The sequence below is a fragment of the Lolium perenne genome, chromosome 3 (assembly GCF_019359855.2).
Source record: "Lolium perenne isolate Kyuss_39 chromosome 3, Kyuss_2.0, whole genome shotgun sequence".
Classification (NCBI taxonomy): Eukaryota; Viridiplantae; Streptophyta; class Magnoliopsida; order Poales; family Poaceae; genus Lolium; species Lolium perenne.
Genome location: NC_067246.2, coordinates 142,110,038 through 142,134,059, shown reverse-complemented (window position 1 = coordinate 142,134,059; position 24,022 = coordinate 142,110,038).

The window sequence follows — 24,022 nt, the reverse complement described above, 5'->3', positions numbered from 1 at the left end:
TTTTGCTTAGAACGCGACGGTAGCATTATAAGATGATCCCTCACTAAAATTTCAAGATAATAAAGTGTTCATCCTTAGTAGCACCGTTGCCAAGACTTGTCGTTTCGAAGCATCTCGTGATGATCGGGTGTGATAGAATCAACAAGTGCATACAACGGGTGCAAGCCAGTTTTACACATGCGGATACTAAGGTGGCCTTGACGAGCCTAGCATGTACAGACATGGTCTCTGAACACGTGATACCGAAAGGTAGAGCATGAATCATATGATTGATATGATGAATACTTTGAGTGTTCGCCATTGAAATTACACCTTGTCTCGTGATGATCGGACTTAGGTGTGGTGGATTTGGTTCGTGTGATCACTAAGACAATGCGAGGGATATTGTTTTGAGTGGGACTTCACCTAGATTTCTAATTATGTTGAATTAAAATTTGAACTCAATTTGTCATAAACTTAGTCCAAACTATTGCAAATATATGTTGTAGAGATGGCGTCCCCAATCAATTTTAACCAGTTCCTAGAGAAAGAAAAGCTTAAGAGCAACGGTAGCAACTTCACCGACTGGTTCCGTCATGTGAGGATCTTCCTCTCTGGCCGAAATCTGCAATATGTGCTTGATGCACCGCTAGGTGACCCTCCTGCAGAAACTGAAACCGATGAAGTAAAGAATGTTTACGCAACTCGGAAAGCTCGGTACTCTCAAGTTCAGTGTGCCATCCTGTGCAGTCTGGAAACCGACCTTCAAAAACGTTTTGAGCACCACGATCCTCATGAGTTGGTCAATGAGCTGAAAGCTATATTTGAAACTCATGCGGCCGTGGAATGCTATGAAGCATCGAAACACTTCTTCAGCTGCATGATGGAAGAAGGCAGCTCCGTTAGTGAGCACATGCTCGCCATGACCGGGCATGCGAAGAAACTCAGTGACTTGGGAATAGTGATTCCTAACAGACTGGGGATTAATCGTGTCCTTCAATCACTGCCACCAAGTTACAAGAACTTTGTGATGAACTACAATATGCAGAACATGAGAAAAGAGTTACCTGAACTCTTTGGCATGCTAAAAGCTGCTGAGATTGAGATCAAGAAATAGCACCAAGTGTTGATGGTCAACAAGACCACCAGTTTCAAGAAATAGGGCAAGTCTAAGGGAAAATTTAAGAAGGATGGCAAGAAAGCTGCCACGCCTCCTATGAAACCTAAGAACGGCCCTAAGCCTGATGCTGAGTGCTATTACTGCAAGGAGAAGGGACATTGGAAGCGTAATTGCTCCAAGTATCTGGCTGATCTGAAGAGCGGCCTTGTCAAGAAGAAGAAAGAAGGTATATCTGATATACATGTTATAGATGTTTATCTCACTGGTTCTCGTACTAGTACCTGGGTATTTGATACTGGTTCGGTTGCTCATATTTGTAACTCGAAACAGGAACTAAAGAATAAACGAAGACTACTGAAAGATGAAGTGACGATGCGCGTTGGAAACGGATCCAAAGTCGATGTGATCGATGTCGGCACAGTTCCTCTACATCTACCTTCGGGATTAGTTTTAAGCCTAAATAATTGTTATTTTGTACCCGCGTTGAGCATGAACATTATATCTGGATCTTGTTTAATGCAAGACGGTTATTCATTCAAGTCTGAGAATAATGGTTGTTCTATTTTTATGAATAATATCTTTTATGGTCGAGCACCTGAAAAGAATGACTTATTTCTGTTAGATCTCGATAGTAGTGATACGCATATACATAACATTGATGCTAAGCGAATTAAATTGAATGATAATTCTACTTATATGTGGCACTGTCGTCTTGGTCATATTGGAGTGAAACGCATGAAGAAACTCCATACCGATGGATTACTTGAATCACTTGACTTTGAGTCACTTGATAGATGCGAAGCATGTCTAATGGGAAAAATGACTAAGACTCCATTTTCTGGTATGATGGAGCGAGCTACTGACTTATTGGAAATCATACATACCGATGTGTGCGGACCAATGAGTGTAGCATCGCGCGGTGGTTATCGTTATGTTCTAACCTTCACAGATGATCTGAGTAGATATGGGTATATCTATTTCATGAAACATAAATCCGAAACTTTCGAGAAGTTTAAGGAATTCCAAAGTGAAGTAGAAAATCAACGTAACAAGAAGATTAAATTTCTACGATCTGATCGCGGAGGTGAATATCTGAGTTATGAGTTTGGCATGCGTTTAAAGAAATGCGGAATACTTTCACAATTGACACCGCCGGGAACACCACAACGAAACGGTGTATCCGAACGTCGTAATCGAACTCTCTTAGATATGGTTCGTTCTATGATGTCTCTTACTGATTTGCCGTTATCATTTTGGAGTTATGCATTAGAGACAGCCGCATTCACTTTAAATAGAGCACCATCAAAATTCGTAGAAACGACACCGTATGAACTATGGTTTAATAAGAAACCTAAGATGTCGTTCTTTAAAGTTTGGGGTTGCGAAGCCTATGTAAAGAAGTTACAACCGGACAAGCTAGAACCCAAAGCGGAGAAATGCGTCTTCATAGGATACCCTAAGGAAACTATAGGGTACACTTTCTATCACAGATCCAAAGGCAAAATCTTTGTTGCTAAGAACGGAACCTTTCTTGAGAAAGAATTTCTCACTAAAGAAGTGACTGGAAGAAAAGTAGAACTCGATGAGACTGATGAATCTTTACTCGTTGATCAGAGTAGCGCAGTACCGGAAGTTGTACCTGTACCGCCTACACCGGCAACAGAGGAAGCTAATGATAATGATCATGAAACTTCGAACGAGGAAACTAATGAACCTCGCAGATCGACAAGGGAACGTGCCACTCCTGATTGGTATGATCCTTGTCTAAATGTCATGATTGTGGACAACAATGATGAGGACCCTGCGACGTATGAAGAAGCGATGATGAGCCCAGATTCCAACAAATGGCAAGAAGCCATGAAATCCGAAATGGGATCCATGTATGATAACAAAGTATGGACTTTGGTAGACTTACCTGATAGCCGCAAGGCTGTCGAGAATAAATGGATCTTCAAGAGAAAAATAGATGCTGATGGTAATATTACTGTCTATAAAGCTCGACTTGTCGCAAAGGGTTTCTGACAAATTCAAGGAGTTGACAACGATGAGACTTTCTCACCTGTAGCGAAGCTAAAATCTGTGAGGATTTTGTTAGCAATAGCTGCATTTTTCGATTATGAGATTTGGCAGATGGATGTCAAAACGGCGTTCCTTAATGGAGACATTGAGGAAGAGTTGTATATGGTACAACCCAAAGGTTTTGTCGATCCTAAAAATGCTGACAAAGTATGCAAACTTCAGCGTTCAATCTATGGACTGAAGCAAGCATCGAGAAGTTGGAACCGACGCTTTGATAAGGTGATCAAAGACTTCGAGTTTATACAGTGTCATGGAGAGGCCTGTATTTACAAGAAAGTGAGTGGGAGCTCTGTAGCATTCCTGATATTATATGTAGATGACATATTATTGATTGGGAATGATATAGAACTATTAAGCAGTGTAAAAGGTTATTTGAATAATAGTTTTTCAATGAAAGACCTTGGTGAAGCATCGTATATATTAGGAATCAAGATTTATAGAGATAGATCAAGACATCTAATAGGGCTATCACAGAGTACATACCTGGACAAGATTCTAAAGAAGTTTAGAATGGACGAAAGTAAGAAAGGGTTCTTACCTATGTTACCAGGCAAGGTCTTGAGTAAGACTCAAGGACCGGCTACGGCAGAAGAAAGAGAAAGGATGAGTCAGATCCCCTATGCCTCGGCAGTAGGCTCTATTATGTATGCCATGCTATGTACTAGACCGGATATAGCACATGTTGTTAGTTTGACTAGCAGATATCAAAGTGATCCAGGAATGGAACACTGGACAGCGGTCAAGAATATCCTGAAGTACTTGAAAAGAACTAAGGATATATTTCATTGTTATGGAGGTGACCAAGAGCTCGTTGTAACAAGTTACACCGATGCAAGTTGGAACACTGATCATGATGACTCTAAGTCACAGTCTGGGTACGTGTTTATATTGAATGGTGCTGCAGTAAGCTGGGCAAGCTCGAAGCAGTGCACGGTGGCGAAGTCTTCAACAGAATCAGTGTACATAGCGGCTTCAGAGGCTTCATCGGAAGCGGTATGGATGAAGAGGTTCATTGTAGAGGTCGGTGTGGTTCCTAGTGCATTGGACCCATTAGTCATCTACTGTGACAACATGGGTGCCATCGCCAATGCACAAGAACCAAGGTCACACAAGAGGCTGAAGCATATCAAGCTGCGTTACCACTCGATTCGCGAGTACATCAAAGATGGAGAAGTAAAGATTTGCAAAGTACACACTGATCTGAATGTAGCAGATCCGTTGACTAAAGCTCTCCCTAGGGCAAAGCATGACCAACACCAGAATGCCATGGGTGTTAGGTACATTACAATGTAATCTAGATTATTGACTCTAGTGCAAGTGGGAGACTGTTGGAGATATGCCCAAGAGGCAATAATAAAAGTGGTTATTATATATCTTTATGTTTATGATGAATGTTTATATACCATGCTATAATTGTATTAACCGAAACATTGATACATGTGTGATATGTAAACAACAAAGAGTCCCTAGTATGCCTCTTAACTAGCTTGTTGATTAATAGATGATTAGTTTCATAATCATGAACATTGGATGTTATTAATAACAAGGTTATATCATTATATGAATGATGTAATGGACACACCCAATTAAGCGTAGCATAAGATCGCGTCATTAAGTTATTTGCTATAAGCTTTCGATACATAGTTACCTAGTCCTTATGACCATGAGATCATGTAAATCACTTATACCGGAAAGGTACTTTGATTACATCAAATGCCACTGCGTAAATGGGTGGTTATGAAGGTGGGATTAAGTATCCGGAAAGTATGAGTTGAGGCATATGGATCAACAGTGGGATTTGTGCATCCCGATGAAGGATAGATATACTCTGGGCCCTCTCGGTGGAATGTCGTCTAATGTCTTGCAAGCATATGAATAAGTTCATAAGAGACCACATACCACGGTACGAGTAAAGAGTACTTGTCAGGAGACGAGGTTGAACAAGGTATAGAGTAATGCCGATGATCAAACCTCGGACAAGTAAAATATCGCGTGACAAAGGGAATTGGTATCGTATGTGAATGGTTCATTCGATCACTAAAGTCATCGTTGAATATTTGGGAGCCATTATGGATCTCCAGATCCCGCTATTGATTATTGGTCGGAGAGAGTTCTCAACCATGTCCACATAGTTCACGAACCGTAGGGTGACACACTTAAGGTTTGATGTTGAAATGGTAGAACTTGAATATGGAATGGAGTTCGAAGTATTGTTCGAAGTCCCGGATGGGATCCCGAACATCACGAGGAGTTCCGGAATGGTCCGGAGAATAAGATTCATATATAGGAAGTCATTTTATAAGTTTGAAAATGATCCGGTGATTTTACGGAAGGTTCTAGAAGGTTCAAGAAAAGTCCGGAAGGAATCACTAAGGAAGGAGGAGTCCCGGAGGGACTCCACCTCCCCATGGCCGGCAAACCCTAGAGGGGGAGTCCAAGGTGGACTCCACCTAAGGGGGCCGGCCACCCCCCCACATGGAAGGGGGAATCCCACTTGAGGTGGGAGTCCCACCTTGGGTAGGTTTCCCTACTACATGGAAGGTTCTTGTGTTGGGGTCTTATTCGAAGACTTGTAGTCCAACACTTGGGGTTCCACCTATATAATGAGGGGCATAGGGGAGGGGGCCGGCCACCCCAAGACCACAAGGTGGCCGCACCCTTAAGTGGCCGGCGCCCCCTGTCCCAAACCCTAGCCGCCCCTCTCTCCACCTCTCCCGCACGCTTAGCGAAGCTCCGCCGGGTTTCTCCACCACCACCGCCACCACGCCGTCGTGCTGCCGGATTCAAGGAGGAGCTACTACTTCCGCTGCCCGCTGGAACGGGGAGAAGGACATCGTCTTCATCAACACCAAACGTGTGACCGAGTACGGAGGTGCTGCCCGATCGTGGCACCGTGATCAAGATCTTCTACGCGCTTTTGCAAGCGGCAAGTGATCGTCTACCGCAGCAATAAGAGCCTACTCTTATAGGCTTTGGAAATCTTCAAGGGTGAGTCTCGATCATCCCCTCGTTGCTACCGTCTTCTAGATTGCATCTTGGCTTGGATTGCGTTCTCGCGGTAGGAAATTTTTTGTTTTCTATGCAACGAATCCCTACAGGTTGTCCACCCACCAGATCCGCTCCCCCGCCGCCCCGCCACCGACGGATCTGCTTCACCGCCGACCTGATCCACAGTGTAGCAATCAACGCCTTTCATGTCGACGCACCGGATCCTCTCCAACAGAACTGGGTCTACTTCACCGCAGCCCCCCTCCGCAGAAGCCGATCTATTCCACCGACTACCTCGGCGCAGCGGCTGTATCAACTTCACCGAATCCCTTGCCAGCCAACCAGATATTCTTCACTAACGCCCGCTTCTCCTGAAACGGGGCCGATTCATCGTCTCCCGCGTTCGCAGCCGCTGGAATGCAAGCTGCCGCCCCCGTCCACCCCACCGCAGCTTGGTAAGTACTCTGGCCCGTTTGATCGCGGTGTTTCTTTAGTCATGTTTTGTATAGTTATTTGAAGATCTCATATGCCGTTAACTTTCTTGATGTGTTGCTTCGCATGAAGTTCGTTTAAATATTGTTCAGTACAAAAGCATTATCCGGTCGCTACCATCCTGTTCATTCTACTAACACCTGTGTGCATCCACATATTTATAGCCGTATACCCATTCATTTACCATCAGTTGGTTTTTTACTGCATTCTATTTGTCGCACTGCTTTTATAGTCATGCTATGGGCATTTCCAATCTGATTGTTTTTATACCACGTCATTAGCTCACCGCTAGCCGCTAGCTGTTTTCTCCTACCTGCTATTGTCGCACTGCTTTTATAATCATGCTATGTGCATTTCCAATCTCCTTGCTCTTATACCTCGTTATTAGCTTATAGCTATTTTTTTCATGAATACTCTTGTCGCACAGCTTGTATAGTTACTGTTACGTGCATGTATGGTCTTTGTATTATCGTAGACTAACTTGTCAATGTTATTTTTCCTAGGGATTGATCATGCGAACCGCTTATTAGAACATCCAACATTAACATCGGTGACTCTAGGGAAGGTTGGAATCTGAGTTCTTGGTTGGTAATTTTGGTAGTTTACTTATGTTATTATCTATACCCTATATGCATTGTTCCTTATGCAAGAGATTAACACTTAGAACCCTGCCATAGCAATGCCATTCACGCTTTACTATGTTTCTACCAAGTTGATATGCTTGTCTTGGAGCAACTGCGAAGGTGATTTGAACCTGACATCTGGTCATTCTTAATGCCAGTTTATTTTATGTGGAAAACCTTGGCATTACAGTTATATTCATTCCCTACTCTAAATCTGAATATCTTAAATTCTTATCTAATGTACAACAACATCTAGTTGGTTTTAATCTGATATCTGGTAAATATTAGCTTATTCGTTTGGCAGCTCAATTTTTTATTTGAATGGTCTTAAATGTGATATCCAAACACAGATTAAGTACAATGGAGCAGTAGGATTAGCATTTCACCTGATGGCTGAACCTAAAATGATAGGTATGTTGACCACGACTAGTGCATGCAAGAGAAGGACCTGCAGCGAGCCAGTATGTCCTTAGTACATGTATCATATCTTATCTTGTGCTTATTTCTGCTACATGCTGTTATCTGATCTCGACATTGCATAATACATGTTTGAATAGTTCATTGTTGTAACTATGTTTGCAATATTACTAGAATGCAGTTGTAATGAAGCACTCATCATTAGAAGATAGTCGCTAAAAAGGATCTGTAGCGAGCATGTTCAACATTATGATGTAAGTTCGTGCTTAGTACAAGTTCCATACATTGTCTTGTGCTTCTTTATGCAACTTGTTATTATCTTATATCTACATTGCATAATACATGTTTTAATAGTTCATTGTTGTAACTATGTTTGCAATATTACTAGAATGCAATTGTAATGAAGAAGTCCTTAGTAGAAGATAGAGGGCAAAAAAGGTTCCGTAGTGAGCCTATGCAACGATATAATGTAAGTCTATTCTTAGTACTTGTGACTATCTCATATCGATAATGGTTAATACATGTTTGGATAGTTCATCATTTAACTCTTTTTGCATTATTATCAGAATGTAGTTGTAATGAAGCAATCTTCATCAGAAGATAGGTCCACTTAAAGTTCTGACCTTTCTTCTGATGCATCCTCCCATAGCTGTCAACCTAGACCATTCCTTTCATCAAATAGTAAATATCTCAAGGTTGTACTATATGAAAGACATGGTGTTGCTGCTCTAAGATCTGTAGTTGATATGTTGAAAAAGAGTACACTAGATTCAGTCAAGGCGATTGCCAAATATCAGTATGTTATTGATGATGCTAATAGACGGCCTCCATGCTTATATGTAATTTTTTATTTGAGCACATTAATTGCCTTGTAATTTTCCTAATTATTTTATTTGTGTATATAATTGTGTATATCCCTGATATCAGCTTTTAAGCCCATGAAATTTAATGGGCCTTCTCATAAGACTAACTTGGCCGGCCCAGAATGCAAGTTGACTAGTCAAACGACCAGGGCCCTACTACTTACTGGGCTGACCCACTTACTGTAGTGTGGGACCCACTTTTATTTTTGGGCCGGCCCACTTACTTATTGAGTCAGACCACTTTCTTTAAGGTGGACCCCACTTACTAACTAGGCCGACCCGATAACAGAAAAATGGGCCCCACGTGCTTATTGGGCCAGCCCACTTGCTTTAAGGTGGACCCCACTTGGTAACTGGGTCGGCCCGATAATAGGATAGTGGGCCCCACTTTGTTTGGGGCCAGCCCACTAACTTATTGGGCCAACCCAATTGCTTTAAGGTGGACCCCACGTACTAACTAGGCCGGCCCGATAAAAGGAAAGTGGGCCCACATGCTTATTGTGCTGGCCCACTAACTTATTGGGCTAGCCCACTTGCTTTATGGCGGACCCCACTTACTAACTGGGCCGGCCCGATAACAGGAAAGTGGGCCCCACATGCTTAGTGGGTCGGCCCGTTTGCCTGTTGACCAGTCAAACAAAGGCATTTGGCCTGGCCCACATGCTTACTGGGCCGACCCATTTATCGTGTTGACTGGTCAAACGAAGAGATTTGGCCTGGCCCACCTTTTCAGTGGGCCCGCCCAGCTATCCTTTGACCGGTCAAACGAAGGCATTCGGCCTGGCCCACGTGCTTAGTGGGTCCACCCATTTAAGTTTTGACCAGTCAACCTTAGAGGTTAGGCCCGGCCCGGCCCACGTACCTAATAGACCAGCCCAGTTATATAGATGACCGGTCAAACTAAGTCAGTTGGCCCGGCCCGCAAAATAAATGGGCCGTCCCGCTTAAGGCGTGGTAGGCCTTGTGTGGGCCTACCATCTACCACGGGGTTTCAGCCGGTTAACGGCGTTAACTGACAGTTAACGATGTCTGCCACATGCCAGTTTGCATGACGTCAGCAGTCAACGGCCTCCCGAAAACACTTCTGTAACAGTCCGATTTTCCGTGGTGGAAGGGCGCCCAAACGCGACGAACCGAAAAATATGTGGTAGGACTTTGCCTGACGTAGTTTGGACCACAAAACCCATATCGTCGGGTTAGGCCCGTAGGTGACGAAAAAGGGGCCATACTTGACGAAAATTGGACGTTGAGTATCAGAACTTTTCTTGTAGTGTTGGCACATGTTGACATCATGTTATGACTTCAAACCAGTCAACTAAAGCCTTTATGATCATTTAGTTTTTGACTTGTAATATCACTTTATGCTTTGATTAATAATGTTTTATCGCTATGCATGATTATGGCCATTATTGCTCTCTTAGTTGGTCACTCCCAGTCTTTTGCTAGCCTTCGCTTGTACTTTGTATGAGCTCTACTCGTGCATCCAACTACCAAAAACCAAAGTTTGCCAAAATTGTCCACCATATCTACCTACTAGCATCATTGCTATTCCAAGTATATTCATCATGTTTTAATCTATCTTCCAAATTAAATCTTGTCATGAGAAAATTAGTTAGTAAAGCTCTCACGAACTTGATGGCACATTTACTTTCTTGCACGCAATAAACCTGAACCATTGTGACTATCTTATGAAGATTATATGCTTGCAAATTACGAGTTGGAAGTTAGCACAACCATGCTTTCATGAGGCACGCTTTCAATATTGCACATATTCCTATTTAGTTGATATCATGTTGTTTTCTTTATGGATGTCTAGTGGTGTGAAATAAAATGTAAACTTGTAAGTCCATGGAGTTTGTATATGTGTTAGAGAAACTCCTGGGTGGCCAACTTAAGCCATGCATCATTGATGGTGGAAATTTACAGCGAACCATATTGAGCATTTTGCGATGCATCTTCAATAAAAAGCTTTTGGCACAGTCCCAAAATTTATTATTGATCATGATTATGATATTGCTTGTTCCCAAATTACTTGTATCTAGTCACCATTTGAACTTTAAAGGTGTCCTGGCATTTATGCTTTGCTACTTCATAAAGGACAAGCTGAGTACCACTTTGCTATGTTTTCTCTATGCTCATAAATAAACAGTTACTTTCAGTGCATAATTATTCATGATCCTTTGTTTGAGTTACTTCTCGTGTTATAACATAGTTTCTAAGTTCTATTGTTAGCATTATATATATAGAGTGGATTTGGTGATCAGGGGGTACGTGAGCACCCCCTAGACACCGTTAGATTTGCTTTTAGATTCGATCTGAGCGAGTAGATGCTCACGGCCAACAAACGGCCGTGAAATCATTTTTTCGGCCTCTGAGCTGACGTCTTCTCCTCCCGTCGGTCGGCCCTCCACCTCTTCCGCCTCCCCTCGCCGGGATGCTCCACCTCAAGCTCCGAGCCCCCACTCCAAGCGCCTCCGCCTCAAGCTCCGAGCCCCGCGGCCGCCTCTATGACTCGTGCGCCCGCGCCCAGGCCAACCCAGACCAGTGGGTCGTGCCGCTGTCATCGGGCTAGCGCCGAGGTCGTGCCTCCGCCGGGACGCGCCTAGGGACCGGCGGCCGACGAGATCCCACCGGCGGCCGACGAGATCGCACCGGCGACCGACGAGATCCCACGTGCTAGACGGTTGAGGTGGCCGCCCGGGTGCGCGAGCTGCAACACGAACTCTCCACGCTCCTCGACATCCTCCCCGTCGCCGAACTCGGCCTCGCCGACGACGTCGCCGAACTCCTCGTGCTCGCGTCGCGCCAGTGCCGACGCGCACGCTCTAGGCCGCCGCCCCACCTCCACCTCGCCTGCCTCGATTGCACCCAAGCCTGATGTGACCTGGTTCGATTTGGGTGGGGAAGACTGAAGAGCCGCGCTGGCGGCAGGAGGAGCGGCGGTGCGGAGATGGAATCCGGCGAAGATTGGGCATGGTCGGAGGTGATGGCGCTGGGGGCTAGCCGGAGGTTGGAGGTGCTGGCTGATACGTCTCCAACGTATCTATAATTTCTGATGTTCCATGCTTGTTTTATGACAATACCAACATGTTTTGTTCACACTTTATATAATTTTCATGCATTTTCCGGAACTAACCTATTAACAAGATGCCACAGTGCCAGTTCCTGTTTTCTGCTGTTTTTGGTTCCAGAAAGGCTGTTCGGGCAATATTCTCGGAATTGGACGAAATCAACGCCAAACCTCCTATTTTTCCCGGAAGCGTCCAGAACACCGAAGAAGAGTCGGAGAGGGGCCAGGGGGCCACCACACCACATGGCGGCGCGGGCCAGGCCTAGGCCGCGCCGGCCTAGGGTGTGGCGCCTCCAGGTGCCCCCCTGCGCCGCCTCTTCGCCTATAAAAGCCCTTTCGACCTAAAAACGCAGGACCAATTGACGAAACTCCAGAAAGACTCCAGGGGCGCCGCCGCCATCGCGAAACTCCAATTCGGGGGACAGAACTCTCTGTTCCGGCACCCTGCCGGACGGGGAATTGCCCCCGGAGCCATCTCCACCGCCGTCTTCACCGCCATCTTCACCGCCATCGCTGCCCCCATGATGAGGAGGGAGTAATTCACCCCTGAGGCTGAGGGCTTCGCTGTAGCTATGTGGTTCATCTCTCTCCCATGTACCTCAATACAATGATCTCATGAGCTGCTTTACATGATTGAGATTCATATGAGTTTTGTATCACTATTATCTATGTGCTACTCTAGCAAAGTTATTAAAGTAGTTCTATTCCTCCTGCACGTGTGTAAAGGTGACAGTGTGTGCACCGTGTTAGTACTTGGTTTATGCTATGATCATGATCTCTTGTAGATTGCGAAGTTAACTATTGCTATGATAATATTGATGTGATCTATTCCTCCTACATATGCATGAAGGTGACAGTGTGCATGCTATGTTAGTACTTGGTTTAGTCTGTTGATCTATCTTACACTATAAGGTTACTTAAATATGAGCATTATTGTGGAGCTTGTTAACTCCGGCATTGAGGGTTCGTGTAATCCTACGCAATGTGTTCATCATCCAACAAAAGTGTAGAGTATGCATTTATCTATTCTGTTATGTGATCAATGTTGAGAGTGTCCACTAGTGAAAGTGTAATCCCTAGGCCTTGTTCCTAAATACTGCTGCTGCGTTACTACTGCTTGTTTCTTGTTTTCTTTGCGTTACTACTGCTGCAATACTACCACCATCAACTACACGCCAGCAAGCTATTTTCTGGCACCGTTGCTACTGCTCATACTTATTCATACCACCTGTATTTCACTATCTCTTCGCCGAACTAGTGCACCTATTAGGTGTGTTGGGGACACAAGAGACTTCTTGCTTTGTGGTTGCAGGGTTGCATGAGAGGGATATCTTTGACCTCTTCCTCCCTGAGTTCGATAAACCTTGGGTGATCCACTTAAGGGAAAACTTGCTGCTGTTCTACAAACCTCTGCTCTTGGAGGCCCAACACTGTCTACAGGAAAGGAGGGGGAACGTAGACATCAAGCTATTTTCTGGCGCCGTTGCCGGGGAGGAAAGGTAAAAGGTACTCACACTCCGAATCTTGGCTACTAAGCTATTCTCGCCGTTGTAAGTACTCGAAGCTATTTCCTTTAGATCCTGCAATCGCATCTTTTTGTTTCTTGTTTACACTAGTTAGGCATAATGGAAAACAACAAAAAAATTGGTGAGCTTTTTAATCTTTTTCCTGATTTAGAATTGTTTGATGCGAAAATTAAAAAACCTATGGAACCTTATTTGCATGCTAGTAGCGATGTTATTAGTATGAATGCAATTACTGCTAATGCTATGGAGAAGTCTAAGCTTGGGGAAGCTGGTTTTCATGATCTTTTTAGTCCCCCAAGCATTGAGGAGAAAATTTGCTCTGATAATACTTTATCTCCCATATGCAATAACTCTAATGATGCTTGTGATATTTTAAATGCACCTACTGAAAGTATTCCGTATAAAATACCCATGAAAATTATTGAATGTGTTATGGACAACCACTATAAAGGGGATGGAACTGCCCATCCTAGAGATCATTTACTGTTTTTGCACGAATTATGCGGGTTATTCAAGTGTGCAGGTATCTCTATGGATGAAGTGAGGAAGAAGCTATTCTCTGTTTCGCTGTCTGGTAAAGCGGCGCATTGGTATAAATTGTTGGAGAATAGACATTCTCTTGGTTGGGAGGAAATTGCATCTCTCTTTTATTCTAAATTTTATCCTCCTCATGAAGTGCATATTGATAGGAATTATATTTATAACTTTTATCCTCGTGATGGAGAGAGTATTTCTCAAGCGTGGGGGAGACTGAAGTCACTAATGCTCAAATGTCCCATTCATGAGCTCCCCCGCAATGTTATTGTTAACAATTTTTATGCGAGACTTTTAGGACAACACAAGGACTATCTGGATGCCTGTTCGGAGGGATCTTTCACAAGCAAGGAGATTGAAGCTAGGTGGGATCTTCTTGATCAGATTGAGGACAACGCTGAAGGATGGGAGAACGACAAAGGTAAAGAGTCAGGTATAAATTATGATTATGAATGCATTGAAGCCTTTATGGATACCGATAAATTTCGAAATATGAGTGCTACTTATGGTCTTGACTCTCAAGTTGCTGCAAATCTTTATAAATCCATTGCTTCTCATTTTGAATTGCCTAAAAATAATTTTGATAAGTATCATGAACCTTTTAAAGAGGCTTGCATGAAGAATGAAATTGTTGTTAATTATTGCAATAAGCATGCTCAAACTCCTAAGAATGCCATTTCCTATAAGCATGTTAATTTTTGTGGAATACATAGACCTTGTGGAATTAATCAAATCAAAGATGAATATTGTATCCATCATGCTAATGAAAAAACTAGAAAGTGGTTTAGGGCTCTAGATGATCTTGGTAAAAAAGTTTGTGCCCTCTATCCTTTTATTTGTGAAGTTTGCCATGAAGTGGGTCATTTTAATTTTCAATGCTCCTCCAATGATAATTTGAACCCAATGAGTGCTGCAAACTTGTATTGTGATGATGAAATTACTCCTAATCAGCATGATGAACTTACTTTATTTTTGGGGTGTGAAGAATTGTCGAGAAAAATCTCTTTGTTACATATGAGTGATCTTGATATTGATGATGTCCTGCATGGGTGTTTTTCTTATTGCATTGATAATAGCCATACAAATACTTACATACAAAATATTTTAGAAGATGACACCTTGCCAAAATATGATAGGACCGCTGTGTGTTTTCAACTAATTAATGAAAAGGAGGGATCCTTCCAAGTTTCTTCTATTGTTTCTGAAAGTAAATCAGGTTATGCGGACAAGCTACCCTTCAAGCCTCTTCCTCCTAAAGAAGGAAATGAGGAGAAGGAAGAGAAGAAGAAGAAGAAGGGAACGAAGAAGAAGAAGAAGAAGAAGGAGAATAAAAAGAAAGAGGTAACGGCGTATCCCCGCGTGAATGAGATAACGCTAGGTAACCGTAAGTATGTTGCTCCTAATGATTATTGCGATAATGAATCTGAATATGATGATCTTCCTATGCCCTTTACATACATTAGCAATCATGATTTGAATGAACACACTACTTTTGATATTGCAAATCTCTGGGAAACTAATTCTGAAAATGATGATAATAATTGCCATAGTGTCAGTGCTATCCATGCTTCCTCCCATAATAATATAGAAAGCTATAAGCTTGGGGAAGAGGTGTTTGAAAATCCTTTTGCTACTGATCATTATGTGTTTGATACATCTCCTTCTAATAACAATGATGGTATGGTCATAGATAAACCGACTGTGAAAGATAACTATTCTATTTTTTATGATGACACTGTGCCTCCGATCTTTGATGATTATTATAAAGAATGCTATGATATAGGTTATAATTATCCTTATGAAACTTGTCATAGTCATGATTGGATTACCAAAAACAATTCTTTTAATATGCAACTTGTTTACCATGTTCAAATTCTTGATAATAATCTTGCTCCAATTACTATTAATGAGAATAACTCTTCTTATGCCAAAATTAATGATACTTCTATGCATATGAACCATGATAAGAATGTTTTAAGTGATGGGTATATTGTGGATTTCATCAATGATGCTACTGAAAGTTATTATGGGAGAGGGAAATATGGTTATATGCATCTTAATAATATTAAGTTTCCCCTCTTTATGTTGAGAATCTTGAAGTTACTCGTGTTTTATCCTCTTATGCTTGTCACTTTGTTCTTCATGAATTCATTTGTGTACAAGATTCCTCTTCATAGGAAGCATGTTAGACTTAAATTTGTTTTGAATTTGCCTCTTGATGCCCTCTTTTGCTTCAAATACTATTTCTTGCGAGTGCATCATTAAAACTGCTGAGCCCATCTTAATGGCTATAAAGAAAAGAACTTTTTGGGAGATAACCCATGTGTTATTTTGCTACAGTAATTTGTTTTATATTTGTGTCTTGGAAGTTGTTTACTACTGTAGCAACCTCTCCTTATCTTAGTTTTGTGTTTTGTTGTGCCAAGTAAAGCCGTTGATAGAAAAGTAAGTACTAGATTTGGATTACTGCGCAGTTCCAGATTTCTTTGCTGTCACGAATCTGGGTCCACCTCCCTGTAGGTAGCTCAGAAAATTAAGCCAATTTACGTGCATGATCCTCAGATATGTACGCAACTTTCATTCAATTTGAGCATTTTCATTTGAGCAAGTCTGGTGCCATTTTAAAATTCGTCAATACGAACTATTCTGTTTTGACAGATTCTGCCTTTTATTTCGCATTGCCTCTTTTGCTATGTTGGATGAATTTCTTTGATCCACTAATGTCCAGTAGCATTATGCAATGTCCAGAAGTGTTAAGAATGATTGTGTCACCTCTGAATATGTTAATTTTTATTGTGCACTAACCCTCTAATGAGTTGTTTCGAGTTTGGTGTGGAGGAAGTTTTCAAGGATCAAGAGAGGAGTATGATATACTATGATCAAGAAGAGTGAAAGCTCTAAGCTTGGGGATGCCCCGGTGGTTCACCCCTGCATATTCTAAGAAGACTCAAGCGTCTAGGCTTGGGGATGCCCAAGGCATCCCCTTCTTCATCGACAACATTATCAGGTTCCTCCCCTGAAACTATATTTTTATTCCATCACATCTTATGTGCTTTTCTTGGAGCGTCGGTTTGTTTTTGTTTTTGTTTGTGTTTGAATAAATTGGATTACATAATGCTTGTGTGGGAGAGAGACACGCTCCGCTGGTTCGTATGAACACATGTGTTCTTAGCTCATAATATTCATGGCGAAGTTTCTTCTTCGTTAAATTGTTATATGGTTGGAATTGGAAAATGATACATGTAGTAATTGCTATTAATGTCTTGGGTAATGTGATACTTGGCAATTGTTGTGCTCATGTTTAAGCTCTTGCATCATATGCTTTGCACCCATTAATGAAGAAATACATAGAGCATGCTATAATTTGGTTTGCATATTTGGTTTCTCTAAGGTCTAGATAATTTCTAGTATTGAGTTTGAACAACAAGGAAGACGGTGTAGAGTCTTATAATGTTTTCAATATGTCTTTTATGTGAGTTTTGCTGCACCGGTTCATCCTTGTGTTTGTTTCAAATAACCTTGCTAGCCTAAACCTTGTATCGAGAGGGAATACTTCTCATGCATCCAAAATACTTGAGCCAACCACTATGCCATTTGTGTCCACCATACCTACCTACTACATGGTATTTTCCACCATTCCAAAGTAAATTGCTTGAGTGCTACCTTTAAAATTCCATCATTCACCTTTGCAATATATAGCTCATGGGACAAATAGCTTAAAAACTATTGTGGTATTGAATATGTAATTATGCACTTTATCTCTTATTAAGTTGCTTGTTGTGCGATAACCATGTTCACTGGGGACGCCATCAACTATTCATTGTTGAATTTCATGTGAGTTGCTATGCATGTCCGTCTTGTCTGAAGTAAGAGAGATCTACCACCCTATGGTTAAGCATGCATATTGTTAGAGAAGAACATTGGGCCGCTAACTAAAGCCATGATCCATGGTGGAAGTTTCAGTTTTGGACATATATCCTCAATCTCATATGAGAAAATTATTAATTGTTGTTACATGCTTATGCATAAAAGAGGAGTCCATTATCTGTTGTCTATGTTGTCCCGGTATGGATGTCTAAGTTGAGAATAATCAATAGCGAGAAATCCAATGCGAGCTTTCTCCTTAGACCTTTGTACAGGCGGCATAGAGGTACCCCTTTGTGACACTTGGTTAAAACATGTGCATTGTGATGATCCGGTAGTCCAAGCTAATTAGGACAAGGTGCGGGCACTATTAGTATACTATGCATGAGGCTTGCAACTTGTAAGATATAATTTACATGATACATATGCTTTATTTCTACCGTTGACAAAATTGTTTCATGTTTTCAAAATAAAAGCTCTAGCACAAATATAGCAATCGATGCTTTCCTCTTTGAAGGACCATTCTTTTACTTTTATTGTTGAGTCAGTTCACCTATCTTTCTCCACCTCAAGAAGCAAACATTTGTGTGAACTGTGCATTGATTCTTATATACTTGCTTATTGCATTTGTTATATTGCTTTGCATTGACAATTATCCATGAGATATACATGTTACAAGTTGAAAGCAACCGCTGAAACTTAATCTTCCATTGTGTTGCTTCAATGTCTCTGCTATGAATTTATTGCTTTATGAGTAACTCTTATGCAAGACTTATTGATGCTTGTCTCGAAAGTACTATTCATGAAAAGTCTTTGCTATATGATTCACTTGTTTACTCGTTGCATTTACATTGTTTCGAATCGCTGCATTCATCTCATATGCTTTACAATGGTATGATTAAGATTATGTTGGTAGCATGTCACCTCAGAAATTATCTTTTATCGTTTACCTACTCGAGGACGAGTAGGAACTAAGCTTGGGGATGCTGATACGTCTCCAACGTATCTATAATTTCTGATGTTCCATGCTTGTTTTATGACAATACCAACATGTTTTGTTCACACTTTATATAATTTTCATGCATTTTCCGGAACTAACCTATTAACAAGATGCCACAGTGCCAGTTCCTATTTTCTGCTGTTTTTGGTTCCAGAAAGGCTGTTCGGGCAATATTCTCGGAATTGGACGAAATCAACGCCAAACCTCCTATTTTTCCCGGAAGCGTCCAGAACACCGAAGAAGAGTCGGAGAGGGGCCAGGGGGCCACCACACCACATGGCGGCACGGGCCAGGCCTAGGCCGCGCTGGCCTAGGGTGTGGCGCCTCCAGGTGCCCCCCTGCGCCGCCTCTTCGCCTATAAAAGCCCTTTCGACCTAAAAACGCAGGACCAATTGACGAAACTCCAGAAAGACTCCAGGGGCGCCGCCGCCATCGCGAAACTCCAATTCGGGGGATAGAACTCTCTGTTCCGGCACCCTGCCGGACGGGGAATTGCCCCCGGAGCCATCTCCACCGCCGTCTTCACCGCCATCTTCACCGCCATCGCTGCCCCCATGATGAGGAGGGAGTAATTCACCCCTGAGGCTGAGGGCTTCGCTGTAGCTATGTGGTTCATCTCTCTCCCATGTACCTCAATACAATGATCTCATGAGCTGCTTTACATGATTGAGATTCATATGAGTTTTGTATCACTATTATCTATGTGCTACTCTAGCAAAGTTATTAAAGTAGTTCTATTCCTCCTGCACGTGTGTAAAGGTGACAGTGTGTGCACCGTGTTAGTACTTGGTTTATGCTATGATCATGATCTCTTGTAGATTGCGAAGTTAACTATTGCTATGATAATATTGATGTGATCTATTCCTCCTACATATGCATGAAGGTGACAGTGTGCATGCTATGTTAGTACTTGGTTTAGTCTGTTGATCTATCTTACACTATAAGGTTACTTAAATATGAGCATTATTGTGGAGCTTGTTAACTCCGGCATTGAGGGTTCGTGTAATCCTACGCAATGTGTTCATCATCCAACAAAAGTGTAGAGTATGCATTTATCTATTCTGTTATGTGATCAATGTTGAGAGTGTCCACTAGTGAAAGTGTAATCCCTAGGCCTTGTTCCTAAATACTGCTGCGTTACTACTGCTTGTTTCTTGTTTCTTTGCGTTACTACTGCTGCAATACTACCACCATCAACTACACGCCAGCAAGCTATTTTCTGGCACCGTTGCTACTGCTCATACTTATTCATACCACCTGTATTTCACTATCTCTTCGCCGAACTAGTGCACCTATTAGGTGTGTTGGGGACACAAGAGACTTCTTGCTTTGTGGTTGCAGGGTTGCATGAGAGGGATATCTTTGACCTCTTCCTCCCTGAGTTCGATAAACCTTGGGTGATCCACTTAAGGGAAAACTTGCTGCTGTTCTACAAACCTCTGCTCTTGGAGGCCCAACACTGTCTACAGGAAAGGAGGGGGAACGTAGACATCACTGGCGCGAGCGGCTAGCGGGAGGTCGGAGGCGATTCCGCCGCATGAAGAGAGAAGCGCGCGCCAGATGAGAAGTCCGGTGGCCAGGGCTTCATCTAAACTGATCCCTTTTTCATCTGAATTTGGTGCCAACATTTGGGATTAGTCACGATGCAGCGGACAGGTTGATGGTGTGTCCGGTCCGTCTACCAATGCTGAAGAGCAGGATCAGGCTTGAAGCTCCTCCCCAACGCGTTTGTGCCCCGCTGATGTTAATGGGGTGAAACAGAGGAGGATAGTGCAGGCCGCCTCGTCAATATCTGCGTCGGGGCGGCTTCAGTACTACGCTCATGGCACGAGCCACAAATCGAGCGCCTCTCGCATGAGCAGCGGGCGACGGCCAGATTCGTTTTGGAGAGTTAACGGACTATTGGATGTCGTTAGACACGTGTCGAGTAGCTAGGGGGTGCTCACGTACCCCCTGATCACCGGGCTTCTTTTGATTATATATATCATGTCTATGTTTAGAATACTTTGATCCCAGCTCACAATGCTTTTACAATAACTTGATCAAGATTGTGTTGGATGCATGTCACCTCAAAAATTATTTCTGTTTTCACTTACCTAATCGAGGACGAGCATGAATTAAGCTTGGGGATGCTGATATGTTGCAAACGTAACTATATTTTTTGATGCTCCATGTTTGTTTTACACCAATTTATATATGTTTTGTTTACACTTCACTGCACTTTTATACATTTCCCGACACTAACCAATTGACAAGATGCCACAGTGCCAGTTCCCTATTTTCTGCTGTTTTGTATTTCAGAAAAATTGTACAAGAAATATTCTCGGAATTGGACGAAACAAAATCTGAAGTTCATATTTTACCGTGACGAAGACGGAGTCCAGAGGAGATACGAAGGGGCGCCACAGGGCGGCCACACCAGCCCTTGGCATGGCCCAGGGTCTGGCCGCGCCATGGGGTGGTGTGCCCCCCAGGCGTCCACCGACCTTGCCCTTCCTCCCATTTATTCACGATCTCGGGAAAAACCTAAATACCCAAGCATCCATCCACGAAAAGTTCCGTCACGGCCGCCATCGCCAACCATAGCTCGGGAGGGTTCTGAAGCTCTTCCCGGCACACTGCCGGAGAGGGAGATCATCACCGGAGGTCTTTACATCGCCATGCCCGCCTCCGAAGTGATGCGTGAGTAGTTCATCTCTGGACTACGGGTCCATAGCAGTAGTTAGATGGTTGTCTTCTCCATATTATCCCTCATGTTTAGATCTTGTGAGCTGCCTATGAAAGTGCATGGAGCCCCCATGTGTGGTTTTGGTAATTAATGACAATCCCTATGGACTAATGTTTGCATTGAGTTATATTTGTAGGAGTTGTCCATAGGCAATGCTTGAACCATATGTTGGCTTCAAGGTTGCAATAAGAAGAATTTGATGAAGGATATCAAGTGTCAAGTATGTCTTGAAGATGAAGATGAAGTGAGCCCTCAAGTTACTTCAAGACATCAACATGTTTGTATTAGGTTGCAATAAGAAGAAATTGATGAAGGATATCAAGTGTCAAGTATGTCTTGAAGATGAAGATGAAGTGAGCCCTCAAGTTACTTCAAGACATCAACATGATGAAGAATGAAGAAATGAAGTGCAAGTTCAAGATGAGCCAACTCGAAGAGTTCATAAGCTTGAAGCTTGCCATGGAGAAATGAAGTGCTAGTTCAAGATGAGTCATCTCGAAGAGATCCTTTGATTGACTCTTGCCATCCATATGGTGTTCATGGATATGTGAAGATGCGCCGAAGAAGAAGCTCTCCCATGGTGGATTACGGGGGAGCAATCCACAAGACTTTGTCAAGCAAGCACAAGCAAGAAAGGCGTTCCATCTTGTTGAGGTCAAGGTCGTCGTCATCGAGCTCAAGTGGAATGCGCAAGTATAAGGTTTTCTCTTGATAGGGTTTTTTCTCACCGGTCTCATAGTGTAGTTGGAGACCGGTTTATAGTTTAGTTGTCGTACTATCAAGAGGGCTCTCGAGTGAGTAACTCGATCGTATCGTTCAGAGAGAGCTCAAACCTTTGCATCCTTGCATCATATTTCTTGGTTGTTATTTGGACCTTATCCATGTGATGTTTTAGAGCTTGTGCTTATTCTCATGACAAGCTCTAGTTCATTGAAAACGGATTTCGCATAGATCACTTGTTGCATTTTCGAGTTTGGTTCATCATCTTTCTTGGTTTTATTTGGATCTTATCCATGTTATATTTTATAGCTTGTGCTTATTCTCATGACAAGATCTAGTTCATCGAAAATGGTTTTTGCATGGGCAACTTGTTCCATTTTCAAGATTGGAGGTTTTACCGGTATGTCTTTTTTTAGATAGATCAAACCTTTCATCATTTGTTTCTATCCTCCCTTGTTGGAATATGATGGTTTCCTGCATGATCTTGTAGAGCTTGTTCCTAGCTTTAAAACAAGCCCAAGATCATCAAAATCGGAGTCCGGATGCTAAAGTTATGCCCGTTTCAGTTTGATGTTTCTGCTAGTTTTCAGGGGGCGCGGATATTCCGGCCCAAGTTTGGGGCGGATAATCCCCCCCCCCCCCCGAAAAATCCGGTTTTTGGGAAAATCCGGCCAAATATCCGGCCAAATGTCCGGCCCCCATCCAGGAGCATGTTTTCTCATGTTCTTAGCCGATTTTCGGGGCCCGGATATTTTGCAAATATCCGGCCCGGAAAATCCGGCCTGAGCTGACCCAAACGGTCATATTTCGATGGGAGGGGGTATTTAAGACCCCCTTCTTCCTCCTTGGGCAGCTACCTCTTCCCCTTTGTGCTCTCCTCCATTGTTGACCTTGAGAGCTTGCCATATCCCTCTACTCCTCCTATACTTCTTGAATCTTTTTGAGGGAAAAGGAAGAGGAGATCTAGATTTACATTGCTACCAATCAAATCCCTCTCTTTGTGAGGGGAATCCACTAGATCTAGATCTTGTAGAAATTTGGTGTTCCTCCTCTTATTTGTTCTTCCTCTCTTATTCCCCCAATAGCTTTTGTAGCTTTGTTGGAATTTGAGAGAGAAGGACTTGAGCATCTTTGTGGTGTTCTTGCCATTGCATTTGGTGCATCGGTTTGAGTTCTCCACGGTGATTCGTGGTGGTGAAAACAAGAAGGTTGTTACTCTTGGGTTCTTGGAACCCTAGACAGATTCTAGGCCTTTGTGGCGATTTGTTGGGAGCCTCCAATTAAGTTGTGGATGTGTGCCCCAATCTTTGTGTAAGGCCCGGTTTCCGCCTCGAAGGAAATCCCTTAGTGGAACCGTGACCTAGGCCTTTGTGGCGAGGGTCACCGGAGATTTAGGTGAGTCGCCTTCGTGGCGTTCGGTGTGTGGTGTGAGTACCGCATCTTGGGGTGAGGCCTTTGTGGCGTTGGTGTGCATCGAGCAACCACACCTCAAGGTGAGCCTCTTGTGGCGTTCGGGAGCACTAAGCAACTGCACCTCTCCACCGGAGATTAGCACTCGCAAGAGTGTGAACTCCGGGATAAATCATCGTCTCCCGCGTGCCTCGGTTATCTCTATACCCGAGCTCTTTACTTATGCACTTTACCTTGTGATAGCCATCGTGCTTGAAGTTATATATATCTTACTATCACATAAGTTGCTTGCATTGCTTAGAATAAGTTGTTGGTGCACATTGGTGAACCATAGTATATAGGCTTTGGGCTTGACAAAGTAAACGCTAGTTTTATTCCGCATTTGTTAAGCCCATCTCGTAAAAGTTTTAAATCGCATATTCACCCCCCCTCTAGGCGACATCCGTGTCCTTTCAATTGGTATCAGAGCAAGGTCTCTCATTCTTAGGCTTCACCGCCTTGAGAGTAAAGATGTCGGCTAGAGGATTAGTGCACGATAACACTCTTATATTAGATGGCACAAATTATGATGTTTGAAAAATTTGCATGCTTAGTCATTTTCAGGACATT